This window comes from Anolis sagrei, chromosome 2, assembly GCF_037176765.1.
Source record: "Anolis sagrei isolate rAnoSag1 chromosome 2, rAnoSag1.mat, whole genome shotgun sequence".
NCBI lineage: Eukaryota > Metazoa > Chordata > Lepidosauria > Squamata > Dactyloidae > Anolis > Anolis sagrei.
Window position 1 is genome coordinate 265,404,446 of NC_090022.1, and position 14,694 is coordinate 265,419,139.

At 36.5% G+C, this 14,694-nt stretch overlaps 1 protein-coding gene across 3 annotated transcripts in view; it reads right to left on the reverse strand.

The window, feature by feature from the left end:
• The window catches only part of AP3B1 (adaptor related protein complex 3 subunit beta 1), a 156,644-nt gene that overhangs the window by 139,661 nt on the left and 2,289 nt on the right, over positions 1 to 14,694 (reverse strand). The window lies entirely within an intron of this gene.

Here is a 14,694-nt window from a genome sequence, read left to right on the forward strand (position 1 = left end):
ATTCACATTTATTCTTTAAACCCCTTACTATATGAAAATTCAAGTGGCACCACACAGAAATAAAAATACAACAAAACTGTTTCAACGAAAATATTTTTTTACTTCCAACATAAGAACTTGTCCTCACAAAAATGGAAATGAATCTAGACTATACTAAGTAATATTTCCACAAGTCAATACAGCTCTAAGCAGCTGTGTATTTTCAACACACGATATAATGCACAATGCCACTACACCAATAAATCTCAGGTTAGTTAACATGTATATTGGGATAGGAATTTATGGTTTTGGAGATGTTGCTCTCTTTGATAACCAATTGTAAGCAGGGTGAAAATAAACTCTAAGAATACCTAAAGGATTCCCATGTGGCCCACCCCCACTCAAATCATATCCAATTAGGTTACTAAAATATTTCTATATTAGGCCTGTAGTCAATTTCAAAGTTTCTCAATTGCTGCAGCATACTATTCACAACATAATGCATCTCAGCACCATGTGTAGCTGTTGCAAAAAAAGACACAAAAGAGAAAATATACTATCGGTACTAATACTCACAAATTAAGTTCTTCCTCAAATGATTGTGTAGTAGTACCAGTAATACTGCTCTCTTCTATAGTAGGCTCTGTTATTAGAGTAACCTGAAGGTTACCTGCTTTTTCAAGAATATTATAAGCAGCACCACTGATTTTGCCCAACAAAGAAGATTCTTGCTCCATTCTTTCTCACACAAACTATAAAGTCAGCACTCTAGTAACCAGGCCTACTTATCAGTATCAAGATTGTAGCAACTTATGATGTAACAGGATACCCACTCCCTTTACTTGGAGAAAATGTGTACTATATCAAAGGTCATTTCCTTACAGAAACACATCTAACTAGCCAACTTCAACAAACAATGATACACAGCAAATACTTTTTACCTTTTATTATACTGCCTGATTGTTTTCACATCTCAAGAATCCTTATGAAGTATATCAGGAATTCTACATAACCATAAAAACAAGGTCCCATACTACAACTCCCTTAATGTTATTCATGCTGAATTCTAAAAATCTATTTGATATCAAATTTTCACACAGTTTAATGGTTTCTAGAGAAACTACCTTTTATATCTGGGACACTTTATCAGTATCTGGGAGTTGCTTTGGGCTGGATGAGAGATAACAATTTGAAGCTTAATTCAGGTAAAACAAAGCTTATGTGATGTTTGAAAACTAACCAATTTTCAGAAGTACTAACTTTAAGTACTAAGGCTATCTGTAGAAATATGTTACCTAACCAAAAACAGTGGGCCTAAACAGTCAGCTATACAGAAATTACATGTAGTTTAGACTATCATTCATGCACAAGTGAATGCTTTAAACATGATTCAGAAACAACTATAGTCAGCCCTCCACATTTTTGCAGTTCTCACTTTTTCAGATTAAATTGTCATTTATGACTATTGCTTAATTCCACCTCTCCAATCCAACAGTGCCAGTTCCTTATCCCTTTCCTCACCTTCCCAGCCTTTAATCTTCTTTCTCAATCACTTCCCTCCACACTTTCTCATTGAAGTAAAATCCAGGTTTTAAAATCTTTCCTTTATTGTTCTTCATCCCATCTTGACATCAAAGAAACACCCAGGAACGTAAAGCCCTTTTCCTTCAATGTGTGTCTCTTTTCTACCTCTTCCCTGTTCATTCATTCAGTTTCCCAACACCATCTTATTCAGGCTGAGGCTTGTGGTGGGATGATGGACAATGGAGTCCAGCTTATTGTGGTGGGCAGGAGAGGAGATAGTGAGATGTTTGGTGGAGTACCAGAGTTATTTCACAGTTTTCTTACTTTGACAGAGATCCTGCATTATTAAACCCCTGTGAATTTGGAGAATCAAATGTACTATAAAATTACTTGGATATAAGTGCCCAGCTTCCTACAATGAGACTTGAATTATACAGGGTGAGGCAGCATAACTTCCTTTTTTCAAAATTTAATAAACCCATTGTATGAATCAGAAATTTTTATTTTTATTTTTTATAATGTAGGCGCATACTTAAAGTTTTGTTTTATGTAGTTTTGAAGATCAAATTAGGTAGGTAACGTCCTCCATTCTCCATACACTGAGTAAACCGATTTCTGGCGCTTGTCATGACTCTTGCCAGCATAGCAGGCATTATGTTGGCAATTTCTTCCTGGATGTTGGTCTTCAAATCTTGTAGGATCCTTGGACGGTTCACATAAACACAGGATTTCAAAAAACCCCATAGAAAAAAATCACAAGGGGCCAAATCTGGAGAGCAGGCCAGCCACTCCAAATCCGCTCAAAAAGTAGGCCTCAACGGCAAAAGCACGCTTCTCACTGTTCCAACGCATGATGGCAACTGAACTGTGTCAGGACAAAACTTTATACTCCCTCCTCTCGAACGAGACCACTAGCTCTCTGCTACGTCTTCAACCAACTGAATGATGCGCATTTTTAAAAAGGAAGTTATGCTGCCTCACCCTATACTATTGTTTGTTGATTCTGGTGCTTGTTTTGGTATAATAATGTTGCTTATGTTGTTTTTCTACTGATGATTGCATTTTGTAGATATTATGTTTTAACTGTTGACTGGACTTAGCCCCAAGTAAGCCGCCCTGAGTCCCTTCAGGGAGTTGATGGCGGGGTATAAAAATAAAGAAGTTGTTGTTGTTTTATTATTATTATTATTATTATTATTATATGGCAGGTTGGTTGAAGCATGTGACACCAATATTTCACAAATTATAGTCGTTGTAAAACAGCCTAAGTACCAGATCTTATCTGATCTTGGAAGCAAAGTAGGGTCAACTCTGGTAATATTTGAAAGGAGACTGCCAACAAATATCAGGTGTGTGGACTATATTTCAAGGAAGGAAATGGCAAAAAACATATCTGAGTATTGCTTGTCTTGGCAAACCCTCTAAAATTCATGGGTCACCTTAAGCTGACAGATGACTTAAAGGCATGTAAACATACATAATATTCTAAGTGCATTTTCCACTCCAGTTGAAGAAACTTTGACTTTTAAATCTGTAAATCAGACATAGACAAAGTGTTGCATTTTTTCATTCGACTCCCCCCAGCCTGCCTTTTTGTTTTTCCTGTAAAAAGGGGGAGGATCAACTGCATCTTAATTGCAGAGAGCCCTGCACTGTTTATAAAAAAAATCAGAACTATAAATGGACTCTTGCCAATCTTTGATTCTATTTGTTTTGCATACAGCCTCCCAAGTGCCCTGGGGCACAAAAAGGGCTCCAAGATCTGCCACTCTTATTCCTGCCATAAAATGCTTTAAAACAAGGTTATTTCCCAAAATACTTTGAAACCAATATTCATTTTGTTGTACCTTGTGCCCAGACTTATGTGCCACAACCATTTGCCTGATGGTAAGATCAATTATGTTGATAGCCATGGGAGATAGGGACTTTTTCATAATTTACAGTTTTCCAAAATCTGTTTCAACTGAGATACATTACACATCTTTACAGGCCTACATGGGGGTGTTAAGACCAATCTGTTCTGCCTCACTTTTTTCTTTAACTGCTGGTGCTATTTTTAGGTACTTTCATAGTGATTTTGGGTTTGTTTGTTTTTTCATCATCTGATTATGCTTTTTTGTGTTTTGTATGTAAGAAAAAACCTTTTAAGACATGCCCTTAAAATATAGCAGTAAAAAAAGTCTCATTTAAAAATAAATTTTGAAAGTGGTTAAAGTAGTTTTCAAATAGAATAAAATTAAATACTATATGAAGGGTGATTTACACACTGACTGGATGATCAGAATGCAAAGCAAGCAAATGTGATAACAGAAAATACCTAAATTATAGACTCAAGAATGGCAGAATTTGAACCCCTGGACTCCCTTATTTTCTCCATCATCTTGGACACAACTGATTCAATGCAGAAGGAGGACTGCTGAATTATTACCCTTTGGTAAGAAAAAAATGAAGGCTGTAAACTCTTCCTCAAATTTATATACATTCTGTAAATATAATTAACATTAGCCAAGACTTTATCTGTACATTCAAAAACCAGGCTAGAATTTAATCCTGGTTAGCAGTAATCATAGTTAGCACCAGGTATATTACGTATGATTGAAATACTGGAGGTTCTCTGCTCTCTCTTTGTAAACATGTAGGTATTTCCTAAGTAAAGAGCCCATTTAAAATATATACACTGACCACATTTTAGCACAGAAAGACTGATATCAATCAAAATTAAAATTGCAAGCATGGTGAAGAATATTATTCTGTGTTACCAGCACACAGTCTCTTCCACAGTCAACATTCTAATATCAATGCTATTTAAATCCGCTTTACAGACTGCACAGCCATTCCAACTCATATTTAATCAAAACAGTTTTAAGTTTATTATTCTGTAAAAGTGTAACTTTGCTGCAACATAATAATTGATGCCTTCATCATCTTATACATCTTATAATATGCTGGGGCACTTGCATGTTCATAGTTTACATCAAACAAGTATGCAGCATTTAAAGGCTCAAAACACAATTTCAGCCCTTACTTTATACCACAACTGTTTGACTGACATCTTGTGGTACAATTCTGTATTACGGCACTCTATCAAATTCATTTCGTTTTATTTACTTTATTTACTTTAGGCTATCTTCCTAAAATCTAAAGGAAGAAGTCTCCAAATGTTAAAGCAAACACTTACAATAATAAGGAAAAAAAAACAAGCCCACAATAATAGCTAAAATATATTTAAAACATATTGTATTGCATTTCCTTAAAAACAAATCCACAAACATTTCCCTAAAATTTTTTTTCAGACAAACAGGTTTTCTTTGTCACTTATTATACAGCACAATAGGAAAAGAGCCACTGAAGTAGAACAGAGTCCCTACCCAAGTTCACAGTTGAAAGAGGTAGAACAGATATTTGATCCAACATCATGCACAGTTTTAAAACTCAGAATTTGCCATTTGAACTGGAACCAAATGGCATTTGTAGCTCATTTACAATTTCTGCAATTTTTTTCTAGCTTTACTCAAAATTCTGGCTGTTTTAAGTCTAGCTTCCAGACTGACCAAGAACCCAACATAGACAACATTATGGTAATAATGTGCTATGCTTGGATGCTATGGAAAACTGAAGCCAGGTATAGTTTTCTCAATAAAAGGCTTGGCTGATATATATAAGGAAAGGTAGAAGAAGGCAGTTTTTTCTTGACGGTCATTTAAGCATGAAGCACATCTAAGACATGAAATACTAGTAATATAGAAAAATGCAAAGAAATGGGAACAAAATTGTCAAAGGACAAATTTTCAAATTCTACAGGTGAAAAACTGGAAACTTCGGGGCATGTATAATTTGTGAAAATATTTTCTCTTTTGGAAAGGGTGATTTTGTTTTCAACATAAAGGTTTACTCACAGTATTTTATGCCATGTAGGACAGTATACAGAATTAAATAATAGGTTGTTGTAAGTTTTTTTCCGGGCTGTATGCCTGCCATAGATGCAGGCGAAACTTCAGGAGAGAATGCTTCTGGAATATGGCCATACAACCCGAAAAACTTACAACAACCCAGTGATTCCAGCCATGAAAATCTTCAACAATATATTAAATAATGTATTGTATAACTTACAACAACCTATTATTTAATTCCTTTGTTTGTTGTTGTTCATTCGTTCAGTCGTCTCCAACTCTTCGTGACCTCATGGACCAGCCCACGCCAGAGCTCCCTGTCGGCCGTCACCACCCCCAGCTCCTTCAAGGTCAGTCCAGTCACTTCAAGGATGCCATCCATCCATCTTGCCCTTGGTCGGCCCCTCTTCCTTTTGCTTTCCACTTTCCCCAGCATAATTGTCTTCTCTAGGCTTTGCTGTCTCCTCATGATGTGTCCAAAGTACTTCAACTTTGTCTCTAGTATCCTTCCCTCCAATGAGCAGTCGGGCTTTATTTCCTGGAGGATGGACTGGTTGGATCTTCTCGCAGTCCAAGGCACTCTCAGAACTTTCCTCCAGCACCACAGCTCAAAAGCATCGATCTTCCTTCGCTCAGCCTTCCCTAAGGTCCAGCTCTCACATCCGTAGGTTACTACAGGGAATACCATGGCTTTGACTAGGCGGATCTTTGTTGCCAGTCTGATGTCTCTACTCTTTACTATTTTATCGAGACTGGACATTGCTCTCCTCCCAAGAAGTAAGCGTCTTCTGATTTCCTGGCTACAGTCTGCATCTTTGTATAACACTCAAATTCAAGGTGCATGTCCACATTTAGTGGGCTCTTCCATCTCCTTGAGAGAAGCATAGATATGTTCCTTCACTATTTGTGATGATCACTAAGAAAAACACTTTCAAGATTAAATTAAATATATTAAGGACCATCTGCTTCCATGGAGCCCCCGGTAGAACAATGGGTTAAACCCTTGTGCCAACTGAACTGCTGACCAAAAGGTCAGAGGTGGTTCATAATAAAAACAGAATAGTTACTTTTTATGAAAGAACCTGCAATGTGAGAAATTCAAGTAACAGGAAAGGCTGCAAGGACTACATTTGAACCTACCACTCTGTAGTTAAATATTAAGGGAGGGGATAGCAATTCACTAAAGGTAGAAAACAGAGAGAGAGAAATTAAGTAGTGCATCTTTTTGATAAGGATATAAATACTAGAAGCAGCTACTTAATAACACGACAAATTCAAATTACAAGTTCCTACATAAAATAATATTTTCATGGATAACTTTGTTGCATGTAGAGTGAGGTGCCCAAGATAAAATTCATTACAGGAAATCAAATTGTACAGGTGAGGGATTACTATCCCAGACATTCTTCATCATTAAGAGGAAAAGTTATTATAATCTATTATTGACAATCATTCAACCAATTAACAGGCTGACAGCTAATCATGTAAGCAACAGCACTTGCATATAACAAAATGTTAAAGATATCTAGTTTCATGTTAACTGTGATCATTTGTGGCTGAAGAAAAGGAAGGATTTCAAAGTTCAACAGAAAAGTGTTGATAGAAAAAGCTGGTTCATCAAACTAGTATCACTGTTCCCTATTCTGCCGAAATAATAATCACACTACAATTCAAAACATCTATGTTTTTTTAAAACTGCATTTTGCACATAAGATCTCTACACGTAGTCTTGGTGAAAACAGGAAAATAATCCATCAAAACAAGTTTCTAATGTAGATTTAGATATATGTATTTTCAACATAAATTAGTTAACAGAACAAATCTGTCTAGATGGGGGACAACCTAAGAGTTTTATAAGACCATATTTGAATCATAGCATCATACAGTTGGAAGAGACCTCATGGGCCATACAGCCCAGCCCAGCCCCCGTCAAGAAGCAGGATTATTTGGTATTTAATGTACTGCATATACACTTTGCTCATACTTAAAGCTAAGGCGATAGGAGGAGGTTAAATCCATATTGTTAGAGAAAAACATTTGAAATACAGGCAGGAATCTTCAGCATAACACAGTTGGTTTTGGCATGAAAGAAGCACCACGAAGGACAAGATACAGACTGCAAGAAAACTGTATGAGGATGCTCAGACCCATAAAATAATATCTGGAATAGTGATGAAAGGGGCTTGAGACTGAAGGTTGCAGAAATAAACTGAGTGGTGTAGGCTGTTCAAAGAAATTTAACTAAATCCACTACAGCTTCCTTGGGACATAAATGTAATTTTTTTCAACGAAATGTTTTGTATGTGTGAGAGAAAGAGCACATGCAATTTCATGTCACCTGTTGACTTATGACAGACTCATGAATTTCATAGCATTTTCTAAGAAAAGGAATACTTAGTGGTGGTTTTGCCTATGACTTCCTCTTAAATATAGCTTACAGCATCCTGTGAGAGTCCAAAAGTGGTAGGTTAAAACCCGGAACCTCAATCAGTGGCTGATACCAGATGAGAAACTCCCTCCTGGGCACACAGAAGACTGGGCAACTTGGAAGGCGCTGAACAGATGAACTCTGGCATCACAAGACGCAGAGTCAACCTTAAGAAATGGGGCTACCAAGTGGAGTCCATGACATGTGAGTGTGGAGAGGAGCAAACCACAGACCACCCTCTACAATGCAGACTGAGCCCTGTCACATGCACAATGGAAGACCTTCTTACAGAGACACGAGAGGCACTCCAAGTGTCCAGCTTCTGGTCAAAGGAATTCTAGCATAATGCCAAGTTTTTAACTTTATTTGTGATTTTTATACATTATAACTGTATTCTCAATTTGCTTCTGACACTATAAATAAATAAATAAATATTCTTCGTGGTCTCCCATCCTAGTACTAACTAGAGCTGACCCTGTTTAGTTTCCAAGAGCAGATGGGATGCAGTGCCTTTAGGGTACTAGGTGGCTTCATGTGTGACCCTGGCTATTTATTGCATGACAAATTAAATGCTTACAGGGCCCAAAGCTGTCTCCCCATCACCAGTCCTGGAAGCAATCTGAAGAGTGCAGTTTCAATCAATTCAAATAACTTACTATAAACTGACTGCATATATTCATGCAGAACCCTCTCATACTATGTAGTAGCAACTTTGAAATATATGATAAATACATGTCGAAACATTTATAGTGGTGCATAACTGTTTTTATAGAAAGGCGAGTTATAGAAATCATCATGAAAATCTACTGTTTCCAATCAGTATATATACTAAAACTTAGAAAAAAACTGATTCAGAAAATATTCAGTGGAACAAACTCAACTTACCCGATTTCTCAAATTCTCAACACACATGAGCACACTAAACTCAAATTTGAAATGATTCTAATGCAGTTCTGCCATTGCAGAAATTAGGTATGATGTGCTTATTCTGCCCATCAAATACTTTGTGCTATTCCTGGGACCTAATGTCCACAAATTCATTCAAACAAGTAAACAAAAACGCCTAATCTCCATGCTCTTCCCCAGTTTTCTTCAAAGTTATGCATAATAAGTTCCAACAAGGAAGAGATGCTAGAGATAATAATGCAGTCATACTCTGACTAATAGAGCACACCAAACAATTTCGGAAGAAAATCACCCATACTTTATAGCTTATTGTCAACACTTTGACTGGGTAGACCATGAAAAAATATGTATCACTCTAAAAGAAATGGGTGTATCGCAATAGTCAGATAGGGCAGAGGAAGGAAGATACAAAGTTTAAGATAGGGAAAAGACATCATAGGGAGATGACACAAAAACAGAAAACTTGGAATGACTACAATTGAAAATTAAAGAAAATGCAAAAGCAGAGTTAGAGATTAATATTACTTAGTTGCCTCTAAATTATGAAGGCCTTATTATAGCATTTTCTTGGCAAGATTTATTTTGTTGTTTGCCATTGCCTTCTTCTAAATAAAATCCACAGTAGATGACTTTGTCTAATGGCCTTCCTTTTCAAGTACTAACCACCAAGTCTGACCTGTTTCACTTCCCAGATCAGACAGTTGCCTTCAGGGCATTTGGCTTCTCTCATTCAAAGCGTTGCCATAAGTCAAAGTCAATTTGACAGCAAATAACAAATAACAGGCACATCTTGGACTCCAGGTACGTAATTTTCATGTAAGCATCGAAGTACTGGAGTGCGTGGAGTCAAGTCAAATACTGCAACAGTCTAGGCTAGATATGACAAAACTGTGGCTTTCTACATTTTTACTACAGCTCCCATTATTCCTGTCAATGAACTATTCAAACTAGGGATAATGTAAACAGGAGTCCAGGAACATCTGAGATTTTATTCAGATACAGCTTTGTCCTCAGCCACACCTTTGCTTCCCCCCCCCCCCATTTTTTCAAAATATTACAAGCAAGTATCTATTGATGCATTTATTAATACTGCACCACAGTTTGAAACTCATATTACACTCGGTGCATTTATTAGCTCAAAATTCATTAAGGGCTTATTTTATAGGCTACTCCATCCAAATCATTCATCTTTTCTGGCTCACATACCTAATCAAATTGGCATACCAGTATAGTAGGAGGCACAGTGCCACTCTAACAGATGGCCCTAACTAAAGACATGCCAATGAACCAGTATAGGCATCAAATTTAAGTATTAGGGCCTGGCTACTCTGCAAGAACTTCATCCATTCGCCTTTATACCTCTCATAAACAGTCAATACTAACTTAACTGAAGAATTCTAGAATGCCTTGTACAGCAATTGACATTTTCACAGAAAATCCAAGAATCAGCTGAAATACTGTGATCACCTTTCAGCAAAGCAATAATTTACAAACCACTAAAGTTATACTATCAATCTACATTTTCTACGCAATATGGTCATTCCTCAGTTAACAGAAGTCCAGATCTGTGAATTCAACTGACGGCATACTCCATATTATTAATTGATAGCAACATGACTGCAGACAAACTGAAGTGTGTGCAGTCACATTCCTACCATTTAATAATGCAATCATCCACACTTTTTATCTCCATGTGAAGTTTTGGATATAGTGATACAAGTGGGTTACTGAATATCCTACTAAGAAAAAAAAACCCAATAAAATTACAAACGTATTTTGTTTGGTAGAAAACTTTTCTAAAGATGCAAACTGAAAAATGTTATTTTTCCAAAGTTTGCCATCTGTTTGAATGTTCATATAAACTGGCTTATCAGCCAGAATGTATATTTCCCATATGATGTCTCCAAATGTTGACAACTGATTAAAAATTTCACTAACAATTTTACTGCTGCATGCTACTAGTTTCCAAAGGTAAAGAGTGTACAAATTTTAAGGAACATAGACACAGAGAATGTGTAAATAGCATATTAAGAGAACCATCTGCTGCTTTTAGAATTGTTTTGCTATGGGAGAGTAGACAAATTTTTTATCATACGAACTAGTCTTGTACTAGTAACATTTGACTAACACTGATAAAATCACACAATGCATTTCACTCAAAAAACAAAATTGAATGGGTTTCTTCCTACAGACTTCCCAATCAAATAAACATTACATGAGGGATCAGCCTGGCGCTCTTTCAATGATTTCAAAACCTTTTATAACGCTAGTGGACCTTAGCTTAGATAAGTGACCAGATTACCCCTTGATTTTGGGAGCATCTATCAATACTATTCAATCATTAAACCAATTTTCCATTTCATCAAGATATCTGAACCATTACTTTCTCATCATATCATTCTACCCTCAGGTGAACAAACCCTGTTACTCACTTCTGTGTTCTTGTGATGGTTGAGTTCATTCTGGCAATCAAAAATTTATTAAAAGCAATGCATACTGAATAGTTTGATTACATACTTCAACTCTGGTCAAAAAATTAGCAATATAGCAGACTAGTATGGAGTCACTTCACTTTCCAATGTAACCTAATTCAAAAAACTTCCAAATTTCTTTAGTGTATTCCCAAGGAAGGGGAGCATATAACTGTTTTTAGTTGAAGGGAAAACTATAGAAAAATAAATCACATAGCCCTGACACACAACAGACAAATATTATATTAATGGAAGCACATGGGCTTATTACTACTAAGTACTGAATTTGTCACTACTAAGTATTACAAATTAGGGAATTTCACCCTCAAGGTGTCTCTTCTCCGCCCACCTCAAGAACACACCTTATTAATTAGCAGGAAGAATGATTTTTATAAACCTACAAAGAGCTAATGGCTGAGCAATGCTGGCAAAAATGTAGTTTTGATGTCTCAGACATTAACACATTTGTGGAAACATCTGGATTTGTTTTCATACATCCTTTGCCTTTATTTTGTGTTATAAAATGACCACAACACAGCAAATCTCTGTAAGTCAAACATTTGCCACCCAATACAAGCAAATATTGTGGGAAGGGAAATGCAGACTTACTATCCCAACATGGGACAATCAATTAGATTGCACTTTAAAGATCATTCTTCCTGCTATAGCTCTAATATGAATTAGGCTCTTGCTGTGTTTTTATACAATACACAAAATAGCAACTGAAACTAAACAATCCTGCATTTTCCTCTGGCATAAGCTGGACACAAAAAATCAAGTCAATTAAAATACTTACAATATATATTTAAATATTAATCAATCATAAAAGAAATACCACATAATAAAGGCAATGATTCAACATGAAAAGATTTTACAGAGATAGTCCAGAAGCATGGAAATGTCAGTGCTCCTATATAGGAATACACCCATAATACAGGAATACATAGGAGGTGTAGTCACTGCTTCAAGTACTGTACTTGGTGATTTTAGTTACACGCAGTTGCTAACCTATGTATAACTGCCAAATTACATCACAGGCCTTGCCTGCTCCCTTCTGGAGTCAAGTTAATAACCTGCAGTGGAATCCACTGCATAATCACTAACTTATTAGCACTTTGATATGTCTCCTGCAGTAGTGTTCTTCGTTATAATTTCCCCCCCTTTCTATCATGGAAGGTACTTTCTGCTTTCACTTTTTTCTGACATGATTTTACATCATCTTACACTGAGTAATAATTCCCTGATAAATTTGTCTGAAATTGAACTTTCACATTTCACAGACAAGCCAAATAGGAGACACTGCCTGAAGTAACTGGACTAACCCAATTTCAAAGCAGTATACAGGCCGTTCCAAAAAGATGGACCCAATTTGCAACCACAAACTGCCTATGAATGAAACTCTATGAATGAATTTCAAGTGATTACTGTTAGACACCTCTCCAAGCGCACAAACTTCAGAATCAGTAATTTGCAAGATGCCAACCCTGCAACATAAGGCCTAATGAGATATTCTCCATTTGTGTAGTTATTTTTTAGATTTGTTTCTGACTCAAAGTGGTTAGTAAAACTTGATAACTCATTAAACCATTTGTAACACTTGTGCAATTGTAAGATGTACCCACTGTGAAATAGGTATATGTACATAGAAGAAACTTTATTATAAACTGTGTGGCCTATTAGGAGAGTAAGCTTTCATTCCCTGCATTATTCTAAATCTTATATGCATAAAAAATTAAACTGAAATTCTTTTAAAGTTGAGCATGAATATCCACAAAATTAGGACTTCTTTTCTTCTACTGGTTTTACAAATAAATAAATAAAATAACTGCACTGTCTTGCAAAAGCTTCCTAACTAAAAAGTATTCAGGAAGCCATTCTATGGTGCTTTATAAATAATTTGGGGGCAGAGATGACCTTTCATACATGTAGATATAAATAGCATTCAAATGATTTATCAAGATACAGTCAGCAGAAACAATAAACTATGACACTTGTTTGTGATAAATATTATTTGAGATTATCTTAAATGTTGATTTTAAAAAAAACTCCTGGAAAAAATAGATAAATGAAATATACAGTCAGGCAAAATAGACCTCTTCCCTTAATCAAATGTCTAAACCAGGCAGACGGGAAAGCATTTGAGCACTAGTGTTATGTGTGAGTTTCAAGAAAAATGAAATGCTAGAAATATTGCCAGGATAGAATAAAATAATTCAGACAGGCGAGAGCAGTTCTATTAAATCCCATGTATGCCCAGCTTCTTCACAATGGCTATTCCAAACTCCAGATGATTACTAAGCATTCCGATTCTCCATTAGCAGGCTTTCACACTGCTTTCATTAGTGCCACAAAATAACTTCTGTCATAGTATTTTTATGATTCCAAATCTTTCAGTGCATCCAAAAAGGGAAGTCATGCAGATGTTTACTTTATATAGATGCAAATGCTACAGATTTCAAAGGAAGCTACTTGCTAATAAATGTGTTTATGACTGCAGCTTTAAGAGGGTAAACTGAAAGTAAGGAGTCTTGGGGATGTTTCAGAGAGTTTCCTGAACAGAGCACTTTTGCAGACATCCCCATTCTGTATGTTCCACTTTTTCCACTGTCGTCTCATAAGCAAACTTTTCTCAAGAACTCAAGAAAATCAAACATTTCAGTGTTTTCCTTGTGCATAAGGTCACAAACTGACTATGATGGTCATTTAGGAACAGGGGAAAAAAATCAAGAATAATGCAGCAGTCTTCATATAGGAACAACAAACGGGCGGTAACATGACATCAAAAAAATAACCTCCCCCTATAATATTAATAATAATAATAATAATAATAATAATTTTTATTTCTTACACGCCTCTCCCCATGGCTCAAGGAGGGTCACAACACAGGGCCGTTCCACACAGCCCTATATCCCAGAATATCAAGGCAGAAAATCCCAAAATATCTACTTTGAACTGGGTTATCTGAATCCACACTGCCATATAGTTCAGTTCAATGCAGATAGTGTGTGATTTTATTCAGCTGTGTGGAAGAGGCCTCCCAGGATTGCATAGCACTGTGCAAGGGCACTTAGATATGCTGTCAAACTGCATTACTTCTACATTGCGGATGGACCCTTTATTACAAATCATAGGATGCCTTGAAATGGAGCCAGATAATTATTACAAATCACAGGATTTGATGCGATGGAATTAAGGGCCTTCAAATCAATATAACTGTTTAGCACAAATACACCCTGAGCGACTTATTCTTCTCGTAAAGTAAAGGTAAGTCTAGTTGTGTCCGAATCTGGGAGGTGATGTTCATCTCCATTTCTAAGCCGAAGAGCTGGCATTGTCCAAAGACGCCTCCAAGGACATGTGGCCAGCATGACTGCATGGAGTGCCGTTACCTTCCTGAAAAAGTGCTGCCTGTTGATCTACTCACATTTGCATGTTTTCGAACTACAAGGTTGGCAGAATCTGGGGCTCACAGCAGGAGTTCACCCCACTCCCCGGA